General features: G+C 48.6%; 1 protein-coding gene across 3 annotated transcripts in view; it reads left to right on the forward strand.

The window, feature by feature from the left end:
- The first annotated feature begins 12,252 nt into the window (after positions 1–12,252).
- The window catches only part of ZBTB16 (zinc finger and BTB domain containing 16), a 198,741-nt gene continuing 197,747 nt past the window's right edge, over positions 12,253–13,246 (forward strand). The window contains exon 1 of one of the 3 annotated variants that reach the window (XM_011977032.1): positions 12,253–12,542. The gene's annotated coding sequence lies outside the window, so the exon portion shown is untranslated. Of the gene's footprint in view, positions 12,543–13,158; positions 13,240–13,246 lie in introns of those variants that run through there. The other 2 variants (XM_011977034.1, XM_011977033.1) reach the window with 2 other exon arrangements.

Below are 13,246 nucleotides of genomic sequence, written 5' to 3' on the forward strand. Positions count from 1 at the left end.
GCAGCTTTGCAGTCATATTTATACCTACTTTTAATTACACGTAGATTAGGGGTAGTTTATGTAGAAGTTTGGGGTCATCAGTTCATTGCCAAGGAAAGGAGCAGTAACTCCCAAGTATTGCCATGGCAATGGTAAACTGACATGGCACACAGGTGGGCTGTCTTATGGAGAGCTGCTTCTGCCTGTCTGTTTTAGCTGGCCCTCAATTTGGTCTGGTGTCTAAGCCCCGCCTCTGGAGTTGAGTCCCACCACTCACCTTAGGACTAGTTGATATTTCAAATATCTTTTGCTTTTAAGATTCTATCTGGCATTTTGAAGAGGGCAACTGTTTTGAAGAGGGCAAACTCTTGCATGCTTATGGAAAAGTGAACAGCCTTGCCTTCTAGTTACACCTAATGTATACGAATAGGCATGAGTGCCTCGTGGGTACTCATTTAAAAATGAACATAACAGCTTTACCAGCCTATCTATTGTCCATATTAAGCCAGTGCCCCACTTCCTCTCCTCAACCTAGAGGACAGAAAAAGAGGCCGGGCGCAGTGGCTCACGCATGTAATCCCAGCACTTCGGGAGGCTGAGGCAGGTGGATCACCTGAGGTCAGGAGGTTGAGATCAGCCCGGCCGATATGGTGAAACCCTGTCTCGCCTTAAAATACAAAAATTAGCCAGGCATGGTGGTGCATGCCTATAGTCCCAGCTACTTGGGAGGCTGAGGCAGAAGAATCACTTGAACCTGGGAGGTGGAGGCTGCAGTGAGCTGAGATCGCATCACAGCACTCCAGCCTGGGCGACAGAGAGAGACTCTGTCCAAAAAAAAAAAAAAAAAAAGAGAAATGTTGGGTGTCCTCTGTTACATTTGGCAGGGGAAAGGAAGGGGCATGGCAAGAAAGCCAGAAAAGAGACCTTCTAGGAGTGTCTCCATATTCAGAAATCATTCACCAGCCAGAGTTTTTTTCTCTTTGCCATGTATTAGCCCGATGCTAAGTTATCCAGCTGAAGTTTGCAGGGCAATGGCCAGCCCCTAGTTGTTAGCTAGTTGACCAGGACCATGTATATTTAGCTTAATTACACCAGGAACCTGCAGTCACAGAGGGCTGGAGTACAGTGGTATGATTGTAGCTCACTGTAACCTCAAACACATGGGCTCAACCGATTCTCCCACCTTAGTCTTCCAAGTAGCTGGGACTACAGGTGCGCTACCATGCCTGGCTTATATATATATATTCATTTATTTATTTATAGGGACAGCAGGGTTTTGCCATGTTGCCTAGGCTTGTCTTAAACTCTGGAGCTCAAGTGATCTGCCTGCCTCGGCCTCCTGAAGTGCTGAGATTACAGGCGTGAGCCATGAGCCGGGCCCCATCTCCTTCCCTTCTCTTGATGCAGGACCGAATGCCTCTGCCACCAGGAATGGAAATTAATCCAAAGAGGAAGTATGAGGACAAGCGGGCCAGGCATGGAGTCTGTGGGAGCTGGCTGCCCTTTAGCTGTGTGACCTCAGGAAGGCTGCTTTAGCTCTCTGTCTCATTTTCTTCAGCTGTAAAATGGGTTTGACAACAGTCCACACCTCATGGGATTACTTGGATGAGTAAAGGAGATGACACATGTCAAGAGCCAGACCCTGGTGCCGCGTGAGTCCTCAACCTGTGTTAGCCATAGGTTATTCCCTTATAAGCAGTATTCAATAAATGTCATGGCCAAAATGGAAGGTATGGCTTAAATTTGTTTACACCTATCAAATCAGTATTCATTCCACATAAACAACGGAGTTGATCATACTGCTGGCAGGTGCCCCTCCAAGAGACTGAAGGAAATTGCTGAGCAAGATCAGGGGAAATGGAAAAGTCAGATTTTGGCTTCATTGGTTACTCTGTTACCTTTGACCCAGGCAGGCTCTGTGTGGTGCTTGTCCTCCCAAACACCTCCCCCTCCCTGATCCTCTTTCATTTTGGGAAACAACAGTAACACAAGGTCTCCCACCACCTGTCCTTCCTGATTCCAGCCTTGCTTAGTAAACAGTAACCTTCCTGAGGGCAGAATTATTTTTTGACTGCAGATTTCCCCCAGTGCCAGCCCAAAGGTACACTTGGATTTTTAACAAAGCAGCAATACAAGCACCCTAGGGCTGAGTGGTGGACTTTTTTTCTTCTCAGAGATTTTCAGAGACCAAACTGTTCAGAAAAGCAAAACAAGCTGCCCACATTCAGGGAACTGCCATCCCTGCCAATTCGTGATTAATCAACAAGGAAGAAGGTTGGTTCCTTGAAGGAAAATAAAAGAAATATGGACTGGAAGGGGGAAAGTCACGGAGAGCGGTGGATCTGGGATAGACAGCTTCCTTAACACTTTCTCCTTCCATGTAGCCCTCTGTGACTCCAAGTTCCTGCTATAATTATGCTAAATATATGTGATCTTGGTCAACTAGCTAACAGCTAGGGGGTAGCTGCTGTCCCTGCAAATTTTGCCTGGATAACTTAGCAGCTGGCTGACAAATATATGGCAAAGAGAAAAAATTCTGGTTGGCAAATGATTTCTGAATATGGAGGCACCCCTAGAAAATCTCTTTTCCAGCCAGGCACAGTGGCTCATGCCTGTAATCCCAGCATTTTGGGAGGCCAAGGCGGGTGGATCACTTGAGGTCAAGAGTTTAAGATCAGCCTGGCCAACACAGTGAAACCCTGTCTCTACTAAAAACACAAAACATTAGCTAGGCGTGGTGGCGGGTGCCTGTAATCCCAGCTACTCAGGAGGCTGAGGCAGAGGTTGCAGTGAGCTGAGATTGAGCCATTGCACTCCAGTCTGGGCAACAAGGGCGAAACTCCGTCGAAAGAAAGAAAGAAAAGAAAAGAAAGAAGGGAGGGAGGGAGGGAGGGAAGAAAGAAAGAAAGAAATCTCTTTTCCAGCTTTCCTGCAATGCCCTGTCTTTTCCTCTGCCCAAATGGAACAGAGCACACCCAACATTTCTCTATTCACCCAGCACAAGCCATCTCTCACCCCAGACTGGTAGGCTGGAGCCTCCCAGCATGGCCAAAGTGAACACTCACATGCTTGCCTTTCTTGTGGTGAAGAGATGCAGGCTGAACCGAGGTGGGTGGATGGGAGCCTGCAGTCTGTGCCTGCGTCACCCTGGGCGTCTCTACAGACCCCCCTGGTCTTGTGAGTGTAATGCTAAAGGTTAATAATAATCACAACAGGCAGCCCATCATTGCCTCCCTGTCTGGCTGAGAGGTTTACAACTTAAACTCATGGCAGAGGGAGAAATTGACTCAATCACTTGGAGTAATGGTACATGGAGAGCCAGTTGGGCATGACTGCTATTTAACTCAAGGAAACCAGGCTGCTGCGCTTAACGTACGTACACACTAATAAACATGTCATGCTACGAGGTGAAAATTAACACCACCCCCTGCACACCCTGCCTCGCTCTCCATTTGCCCGCTCACCTCACTCCCAACAGAATGAACGAGACGAGCCTGGGAGAACAGGGCCACAAACAGCTGCGCTCAGCTGCAATTAGAAGCCAAGAAACACAGGTCATGCTTCATTCTTTTAAAGAGATTTAAAATTGGCCGGGCACAGTGGCATACGCCTGTAGTCCCAGCACTTTGGGAGGCCAAGGTGGACAGATCACCTGAGGTCAGGGATTCGAGACCACCCTGGCTAACATGGCGAAAACCCGTCTCTACTGAAAATACAAAAATTAGCTGGGCATAGTGGTGGGTGCCTCTCAGCTACTCGGGAGCTGAGACAGGAGAATCGCTTGAACCTGGGAGGCGGAGGTTGCAGTGAGCTAAGAACGCACCACTGTACTCCATCTTGGGCAACAGAGTGACACTCCATGTCAAAAATCAAAGCCAAACAAAACAAAAATAAAATTAATTACAATGCCTTACTCCAAATATTTATAATAAGTTACTTTGGAGGAGGAGGGTAGAAAGAAAGATTACCTGACAACACTAATATTACCTAACATTTTCAGATCTTTTACTGTGGGCCAGGCACTCCTTGAGCATCCTCACAGAATCTTTAGTGAGGTGGATACTCTAATTGTCCTTAGTTTACAGGGGAGCACATTGCAAATCAGAGAGCTTAAGTAATTTTCTTGAGACCACCCAGGACCAATGTGGTGGATGTATTGAATACAGACCCACCTGATTAAATCAAAGCCCAAGCTCTTAGCCTTTATGCTACGCTGGGTATTGACGGTACAAAGGCGGAAGTGGAAGATAGGAAGATCACTGGCTTGACCAAGGTCTTGAATAGATCCACATTATGATGCCTTCCTTTCTGCCCCCATCCTTGCACCCATAGAAACTCAGTCGGGTGGAAGAGGCTGCTGAGGAAAAAGAGGCTCATAGGAAAAAGGGTGAACTAGAAACTGTCAGGATCTTTCCTCATTTGCCCTTTGGCCCTGTCCACACAGGGCGCCCGATACATAACTTCCTCGTGGTCAAGTGGACCTGGAGGCCTCTCCTTGTCCCCGTGAAATCCCAGCTCAGGTGCTATATCCTTGCTGCTTCTGACAAATGAAACCAAGGTGTATTAATTAAGGTAATGCTAGTTACTATAATAAGCTGAACAATATGTAACAGCTAAAAACTAGGATTGCTAGATTTAGGAAAATAAAAACAAACAAAAAATTGAAATTTGAATTTCAGATAAACAATTTTTTAGTATAATTATGTTCCATGCAATATTTGAGACATACTAAAAAGTTATTCATTGTTTATCTGAGATTCAAATTTAACATTTTCATTAATTTATTTTATTTGGCAGCCCTATGGAAGATATCAGAAGTTTATTTCTTATTTATATAAAATCCAAAATAGATGTTTTTTAGTAGGCAGGCAGCTCTTCTCCAAGCGTAATTCAGGGCTCGAGGCTCCGTCCATCTTGGCCCTGCTGTCTTTCACTGCTCAGCTTCTAAGATAGCTCTGTGTTCATGGGATCAAGTCACAGGAAAGAAAAGGGAATGTGGAGTTCCACCTGGGAGTTTTTATGGGCCAGGAAGTGGCACAGAGGATTTCTGCTCACAATCTGTTGGCCAGAACTCCATCACATGGCCTGCACCCAACTGCAAGGTAAGCCAAAAAATGTAGGTGTGCCCAGGAAGAAGTTTGGGGAACAGCTAGCCACGCCTGGTAACAGCAGAGTGAATCTGTCAGTACTCGTGCCTAACACGTGTCTCAAATGCTAGTGCTGGATTCAGTCAGCAGTCCTACATCCACTGGGGTCCCTAGGAGGGGTCGGATGCTCTCCTCTCTGCCTTGAACTGGTTAGCTGCTTGGGCCTGGGATGACAAGCCCATTGTGGGAGTGATAAGCAATGTGATTCAAACAAATTCATTTCACTTCAATGCAATTTTTTTTTTTTTGAGATGGGCTCTCACGCTGTTGCCAACACTGGAGTGCAGTGCGTGATTACGGCTCACAGCAGCCTCCTGGACTCAAGCAATTCTCCCTCCTCAGCTTCCCAAGTAGCTGGGACTACAGGTGTATGCCGCCATGTTCGGCTCATTTATTTTTTATTTTTTTTGTAGACAGGAGGTCTCGCTATGTTGCCCAGGCTGGTGTCCAACTCCTGAGCTCACGCGATCCTCCCGCCTCAGCCTCCCAAAATGCTGGGATTACGGGCGTAAGCCACCATGCCCAGACAATTTAATAAACATTTATTAAAACTCCTAGGATATTGAGAAAAGCTTGGTTCTAGGCCCCTGGGGAAGACATTAACTGAAACAGCCCAGTTATACCCTCAATTAGCTGTATACAATTAAATTCAACAGATATCCTCAACCCTTATCTACAGTCCATTCATCTTTCAAAGGCTGGTGAAAACCTCATAGCACAAGGAATTCTGCCCTAAATGTTTGAATACAGAATGGTCCCCTCTCTCCCTAAATCCTAAAATATTTGGTCTCTATGTTCATTCAATCATTCATGCATGCATGCTTTCAGTTGGTTCATCGACAAACATTCACATCTACTCTGTTTGACAGTGTGCTAGGCTCTGGGGCTTGGGAGTGGAAATACTAAATTGAACAAGACTGAGGCCTTGTCTTCCAGCAACTCACAAAGGAGGGGGTGGTCAGAATGAAGACTCAGTCAGATATAAGGCAGATGGTGGTAAATACTATAATAAATGTTCAAATAGTGCTAAGGGGCTTATGGAGAATGGGAGAAATTAATTCTGACTCAAGGGTGGGTGGAGAAGATTACATCCAAGATCCAGCAATGACTTCCAAAAGAGACAAATGAACCTGGCCTGGCAAGGGAGGCAGAGTCAAAGTGTCTGGCTCAGAGCCCACCACAGCCTTGGCTCACAGGCATCTCCCGGTCTTCCACTCACTCAGTCCTTTCAGGGAAAGGCACTGAGCTTTTCTCAAGGGGGAACTCCAAGGACATCTTTCATTTCATCTTACAAATCCATACAAATTTGCAATTCTACTCCACAAGATACGAGCGTTTGTCTTGCTATAATTTTAATATGATTGGCATAAATTACCTGTTATCAAGTAAAATAGCTTCATCTTATGGCTTGTGTACCCCTGACATACCACTGCTATTTGAAAAGAGGCTTCTCCAGAAACTCAGCTTCTCAGCGTGTGTGACTGGAAGGTGAGTGTTCGCTTACTCCTTGCGTTTTCTCCCTGTCGGGATAAATGGAATATTCTGCTTTAAGGACCCTAAGTCTGGCCATATCATGTTTTGTGAACGGCCAACACAGTAACTATGGTTGAGGCCTGTATTCGATGAATGAGGTTTTCATATGCTTCTTTCACATCAGGAGAGAGAGAGAGAAAAAAAAAAAAAACTTGGTAAAGGACATGGAGTTGTATTTCTGGACTATAGTGGCACCTCCAAGGAGCACGGTTTTCCTTTTGCATGGCTTTGTCCATTACTATAATGCTCCTGTTATAAAACAGCTGCCGTGGATCGAAATCCGTAATGTTAACTCAAAAGTTAAGCAGTCCGCTATTATAGTTAAACAGCATAAGAAACTGTTACACAGCCCCTCTTCCTGGCCCCCCAACAAAGAAACATCAAACTGTTAAAACACCCATGTCTCCCCATGAGGACTTGGGGGTTAATTTTCAGCGTGGTGTCTGGGGATTCATCTGTGGGACTCCCATTACCCGTAATAGGACTCATGCTGCTTCACTTCATGCACGCGATATGGAAAATGCACCCTTCCCTAGTGACGAAATTTTAGTTTTGAAATTGAGGCTAGCTTTTGCAGAACAAAGCAGATTTCCAGAAACACCAAAAACTATTCAGTGTTGGCCTGGAGCCTATGTGTCCATGCTTATGTGAGTATGTGTATCCGAAAGGGAGAAAATGCCTTCCTCTAAGTGCATATGCCCCTTTCAAAGACAATATTCAAACATTATGCTTGATAGCCGATGGCAATCAATGGTTGCTATGTTTCACCCCAAAGCTTTGTTAGGAACCCTGTAAAACCTGGCACATGGTTTGTGACACCCAGTGAAACACGGTGCTTCTTCCATAATATCCTGAGCCCTGCTGCCTGTCATTAAGGGACCTCTCTTATTAAGCATCTCTTTTTTAAATGGCTGCCATCATCTGGTCCCAGTGTACATTAAATCCCATTATAATTATGAACACACTTCCCCATAACATTCGTTGCAGATCTCATCCTCGCTGCCTACCCCCTTAGGGCATCTTTGCACTAATAACAACTCAGATTTGCTATCTGAGTTGACAACATTAGGTCCCAACACCATTTGCAATATGTTGGGAAAAGAGATAGAGAGAGAAGAAGAAGCTTTTTCTTCCTCAATCATGAAGATCTTGGGGTCACAGTGACCCAAGGCCTCAGGGGCTAAAAAAAAAAAAAAATCCCTCCTCCTGCCCTTTTGAAAAGTTACTCTCTCCTCTGTAGATGAGGGAAGGGCATACTTGGCACTTGAAAGAGAAACTCAAGTTTGTAAACACCACTAACCAGGTCTCTGTTGGTTGGGGCGGTGATGGTGGTGGTAGTGGTGGGGTGGGGGATGAGGGATGATGGCAATCACTAATCAAAGAAGCCGTCTTACTTGGTTTGCTGAGCATCAACTAACCAAAACACGTAACACACACATCACCTGATTCTTTCCCCCTCTGCTTTTTGGAGGGGGCATCCAAGAAGTAATGTGAAAGAATTAAATTTTAAAAACAAAAACAAAATGTCAACATATACAGGAGTAAATTCTACTCTGCCTCTTTTTTTTTTTTTTTTTTTGAGATGAGATCTTGCTCTGTCGCCCAGACTGGAGTGCAGTGGTGCAATCTCAGCTCACTGCAGCCACCACCTCCCGGGTTCAAGCGATTCTCCTGCCTCAGCCTCCTAAGTAGCTGGTATTTCATGCCTGGTTAATTTTTGTATTTTTAGTAGAGATAGGGTTTCACCATGTTGGCCAGGCTGGTCTCAAACTCCTGACCTCAAGAGATCCACCTGCCTCGGCCTCCTAAAGTGCTGGGATTATAGGCGTGAGCCACTGCGCCCAGCCTACTCTGCCCAATTGTTGACATTACCCACAGCTCTATAGCAGATGTCTGGAATGACGATCTGAAGGACTGCAAGACTGTAAGATTTTTTGACTCCAGAAATGGACACAATAGGTTTGCGATGTCTTCCCCTAACAGTCCCCGGTAGGGTAAAGGTCTGATGCCCTGGTGCATTCCCCAGTGGCAATCTGGAGTTCTCAACTGCAGAAAATACTTTTCCTCTACTCAAGGGCGTCACTACCTGCATCTCTCCTTGAACATGCTTCATTCTCCACTCAGCACAAGTTTTTGGGGAAATGCAAAGTAGCATCTTCTCCCCAAAAGGTAGGGATCTTTGATTTTTTTAAATCGTGATAGAAAAGTTTACTTTGAAATAAAAAAATTAAATATATGTTCCAAATTAAGAGTTGGAACGTTCCAACTCTTAATTTGGAATTTAAGAGTTGCAACATTCCATTCATACTCAGAATACTCAAAACACCACTATGTTCTTCTTCCTATCTCTTTAGTTGAAGATTTTTTGTAATTCAAAGCCCCCTCCACAACTTCTGCCTAAGATTCTGAGGGAGGAGGCAAAGTGTAAGATCCTGGGGGATCTAAGTCTGTTTACCTGGTGACCAAGCTGAGAACCATTTGGTCCTTAGCTTGGCTGGCTGCTGCACAGATCTTGGCCTCAGTAGAGCAAGAGAAGAAGGAAAGTTAAAAGCCCTTGTTTCCTTGATCTATTTCACTAGAGGCTATATAATCTAGAAGTTAAGAGCATGAGCTTTGCAGTCAGAATGGTCTGATTTAAAGTTTCAGCTCTGATGTTTAATAGAGCTACAGTCTGCAGTACGGCACTTAATCTCTCTGAGCCTCAGTTTTCACGTCCACAGAAATTGGGAAAATAATAGCACCTGCGTTAATAGGATTGTTATGTGGATTAAATAAAACAACATAGGTAATGTGTTAAGGTTCATAGTCAGTGCTGAGAATGAGTTATTATTTTCACTGTCTCATTCCTGTATGATCTCTTAGAACTGCTATACCCTCCTCTTCCACTAACTGAGCTCTGAAAGACTGCCAGTGGTGGGAGGTACATGGGTAAAGAAGGAGATGAGAGAATAAGAAGATTTAGCAATGGAATTCCATGCAAAAGCCAGCTCATCTATTCCTCTGTCTCTAGCATGATCTCCCCCTGAGATTGAGATCTCGTGTATTTTTAGAACTGATACCCAGATTTCCCTTACAAGACCCTTCAAGAAAAAATGTAAAAGAAAAATCACTCTAAATACATGAACATGAGAGAGACAGAAAGACAGCGGGCATGCGCGCGCGAGAGCGATTGAGTATTCTCTTGTAATTTTCCATCCTGCTTGTTTTTAGGTGCTGCCATATGAAATCTCTGAACTGAGGATTCTCATCAGCCTTCCTAGGACCCAAGGACATAGCTCTGGCTATAAATGGTGCCAGTTTTGGTGGGGGAGCTGCTGCTGCTTTATCTGGGCCCAATAAACCTTATCAAACTGCTGTGCAGCCAGCCTTCAGCGCTAAGTGGAAATGCTTGGAGCCCAATGCTGGCATTCAGCCCACAGCCTCGCCTGCCTTCTTCCTTTTTGTTACCTTCTCCACCTCTTAAATTCAGGCATTAATCTCTCTTTAACACTTACTAACAAGGGCTGGGCTTTTTAATGGGCAGAGTTTATGAAGCAAGGGAGATTTTCACATAGAGTGAATATGGCACGGGGGTGGGAGGCCAGGGCCATGGAGGATTGTGCTTTCTCTCCCATTGTTTCCAGAGATTCTCTCTTTCTCTGATTTGAGGATTAATAGGAGATTAGGATCAAGGGGTTAATTGTGTGCTTCTCCTGCTACTGCACTGAGGAGAGGCTGGTAGGTGGATGTGGACAGCAAAGCGGAAACCTCCAGCAGGCACTATCTAGGCAGAAGCTCAACAAGTGTAATGATTCTTTCTTCTGTTTCCCTGGTGAGGCACCAGGAGGGTCTTTTCTCCTTTCCTTACATCCCTCCACTCTTGCTTTCCTTGCAGACCAGTTCTTTCCTTTCTTTAAATCCCTTTCCTCTAACAGGGTGTATAGACCTTAGTTGGAGAAATAGGTAGTCTCTAAAAGGGATTGCTCTGTATTGTTAATGAAATGAATACCCAGGGACTGGGTTTCCCATCCCCTTGCCCTGGGTTGGATGTGGTTGTATCCCGTGCTATCAGAGGAGCCCTTCCTTCACTCAAGTGTGTTCCCCTGCCCAGCTCTCTCTACAGACTCCTGCTGGCCTGAGCTTTCCCTGCTCTTAGGAGTCAGGAGTGGCTCTTGCTGGGATGGACTGACCCGTCTTTGGGGCTGTCCCATGAGCGGCCCTTGTGAACCCGGATCAGTTCCGATGTGTAAACTCTGCTGTCTGGCCTTCAGCGGACAGATACAGATTTCTGCCACCTTCCATGGCCCTACAGTTCACGGGAGAGTGACTTGACTCTCCGTCTGGGGCAGTGCCAGAGGCACACATGGAGATGTGATTCTAGATGAGTCCTGCGGAAAACCTTTGGCCCACCCGCGAGTCACGGACAGAACATGCAGACCCAGGCCTCGGTGACCTAAGCCCCGCATTGCTAAAACCACGTGACCTCGAGGGCTGACTGGCCTGAGACCCCTGGATGGCGCTCTCGGTCACCCCCACTTCCCACCCCAACCTCCTGGGTTTTGGTCAGAATCCACAGCCGGTGCCCAAAGAGCGCTTCCCGCCTCTGGCACCCTAGCTTCGCTGAGCTCCAAGGAAAAGAGGAGAGGGCAGCTTTCTGCAGTCAGAGGAAGGGTACATTTTCTTTGGCCGCTCTACCCTCTAGAGCAGGACGGCCCGCTGAAGGAGGACGCACTTCTGAGGGGCCCAGAGCTTTTCTAAGTTTTCCCCTGCCCCCTGAAGACTGTGCACTGAGCTGGGCGCAGTTGTCGGAAACTGTTTGCACCCAGATTGCTGGGGGTCGGGGGTCGGGTGCGGGCAGAGCCGAGAGGCTGTCCAAGTCTGAGAGAGAGAAAAGTTTCTCCCAGGACTCGACCTTGGCCTCCAGCAATCGCGACAGCTAAAAAGGGACGTCTCGCTTCGACAACAGATCTCGCGGACCTTGTGGCACCTGGTTCACCAGGACCCTCGAACTCTGCCTCGGGAGACTTCTTGAAATCCGGATGCTCAAGCCGGGAGGCGCGCAGTAGCCAGAAGGGTGAGAGGCCCGGGTTTGGACTAGGAAAGCAGCCTTTTGAAACAGATGTCAGGGGCTACTGGGAATGCAGCCCAGAGCCATGAGAAAAAAGTTAAAGGCGAGATGACACACACTGAATTGGGGCAAACATTGGAAGAGGGGACAAAACTGCGTGCTTGAGCACCGGGGTGCGGGGGAGGGGGGACAAAACCCGTATCCAATGGAAATTAAAATCTTGGGAGGAGGTGGGGGCTCCTGCGCGCCCTTCACCCTCAGTTCCCCTATTAAGGATTCCGCGTCCCCTGCACGCCTGTCTTCTAGCTCCTTCCTTCCTCTCCGCTCGGCCGGTGAGCGGCGGCCGCCAGCGCCCCAGCAGCAGCTAGATGTCAGGCGAAGCCCGGAGCGCGGAGCGCGGGGAAGGGAGGGGAAGGGAGGGGAGGGGAAAGGAGAGGTGGGGCGGGGAGCGCGCGCGGGCTCGGCCAGTGCGGGGTGGTGGGCGGGCTGAGCCCGAGGACGGCGCGGGAGGGGGGAGGGAAGGGGGGCAGCTGTGGGCAGGGAGCCGGGCTCGGCCGCCAGCACTAAAGATGGAGAGGCGCCGGGGCCTTGCAGGGGAGGGGGCTCGGCGTTGACGTGGGACGCGGCGGAGGCGCAGCAGCCGGTGGTGATTTGCTAACCTCGCAGCAGAGAGGAGTTGAGGGCGATGAGAGCGGGTACTGCGAACTGCCGGGCGATGCTGTCGCTGCCGCCTTGATACGGAGAGCAACAGTTCCCCAGCAACACCCCTCCCCGACACAGGCACACACCCCCCGACAGGCACGCACACCCACCCCACAGTGCCCGGCTCGGCTGCGGTGAGTGAGGGGCCGGGAAGAGGCGCACCGCCGAGCGAGCGCCGCGCGCCGGGGCTCCCCGGGGCTGGAGAGGTCTGGGGGGCGCGCGCTCGCTTCGGCCACTCGGCCGCTGAGCTTGTGCCTTTTTTATTTGGCGTGTTCCCTTCCTGCCGCTGCAGCCGTCGCCGCAACCGGTTGGGGGTCGGCTAGAAGGGGGAGCCCCGGCTGTCAGCCTGGGCACAGCTGCCTCCCCAGCCCTTCCTCTCCAGGGCACGGTCGGGGTGAGAGGTGGGGGGCGTAGCGGTCTGCGGGGGCTGAGGGCGTGAGCAGAGGGTCGGGGATCCGGAGGCTTTGTACCGCCAGGGGCCAGCGGAGGAACAGAGCCCGTGGGTGCTCTTATGTATGCGGACCGGTGCGCGGGCGCGAGATAGGGTTGTGGTTTATTTATTTGTGTGTCTATTCGCCGGCCGGCTGGGAAGCTAGAATCGGAGGAGCTGACGAGTAGATCTGGGGGCGGAGGGGAACAGGACTGGGACTGCTTACGTTTTGTTTCTGTTTGAAAAAACGTGGTGGGCTTTTTATTGATTGGACTTGATCCCCCCCTTTTGCAGGGGAGGGAGGGAAGCTCCAGAGGGTCTCCAGCGCTCCGGGCCCTCCTCGGCTCTCGACGGGACCGGCGGTGACACCGGAGCTCGCCGTGCGCTCTCGGCCGCTCTCGGTGGGTG

The sequence above is a fragment of the Mandrillus leucophaeus genome, unplaced genomic scaffold, assembly GCF_000951045.1.
Source record: "Mandrillus leucophaeus isolate KB7577 unplaced genomic scaffold, Mleu.le_1.0 Scaffold172, whole genome shotgun sequence".
NCBI lineage: Eukaryota > Metazoa > Chordata > Mammalia > Primates > Cercopithecidae > Mandrillus > Mandrillus leucophaeus.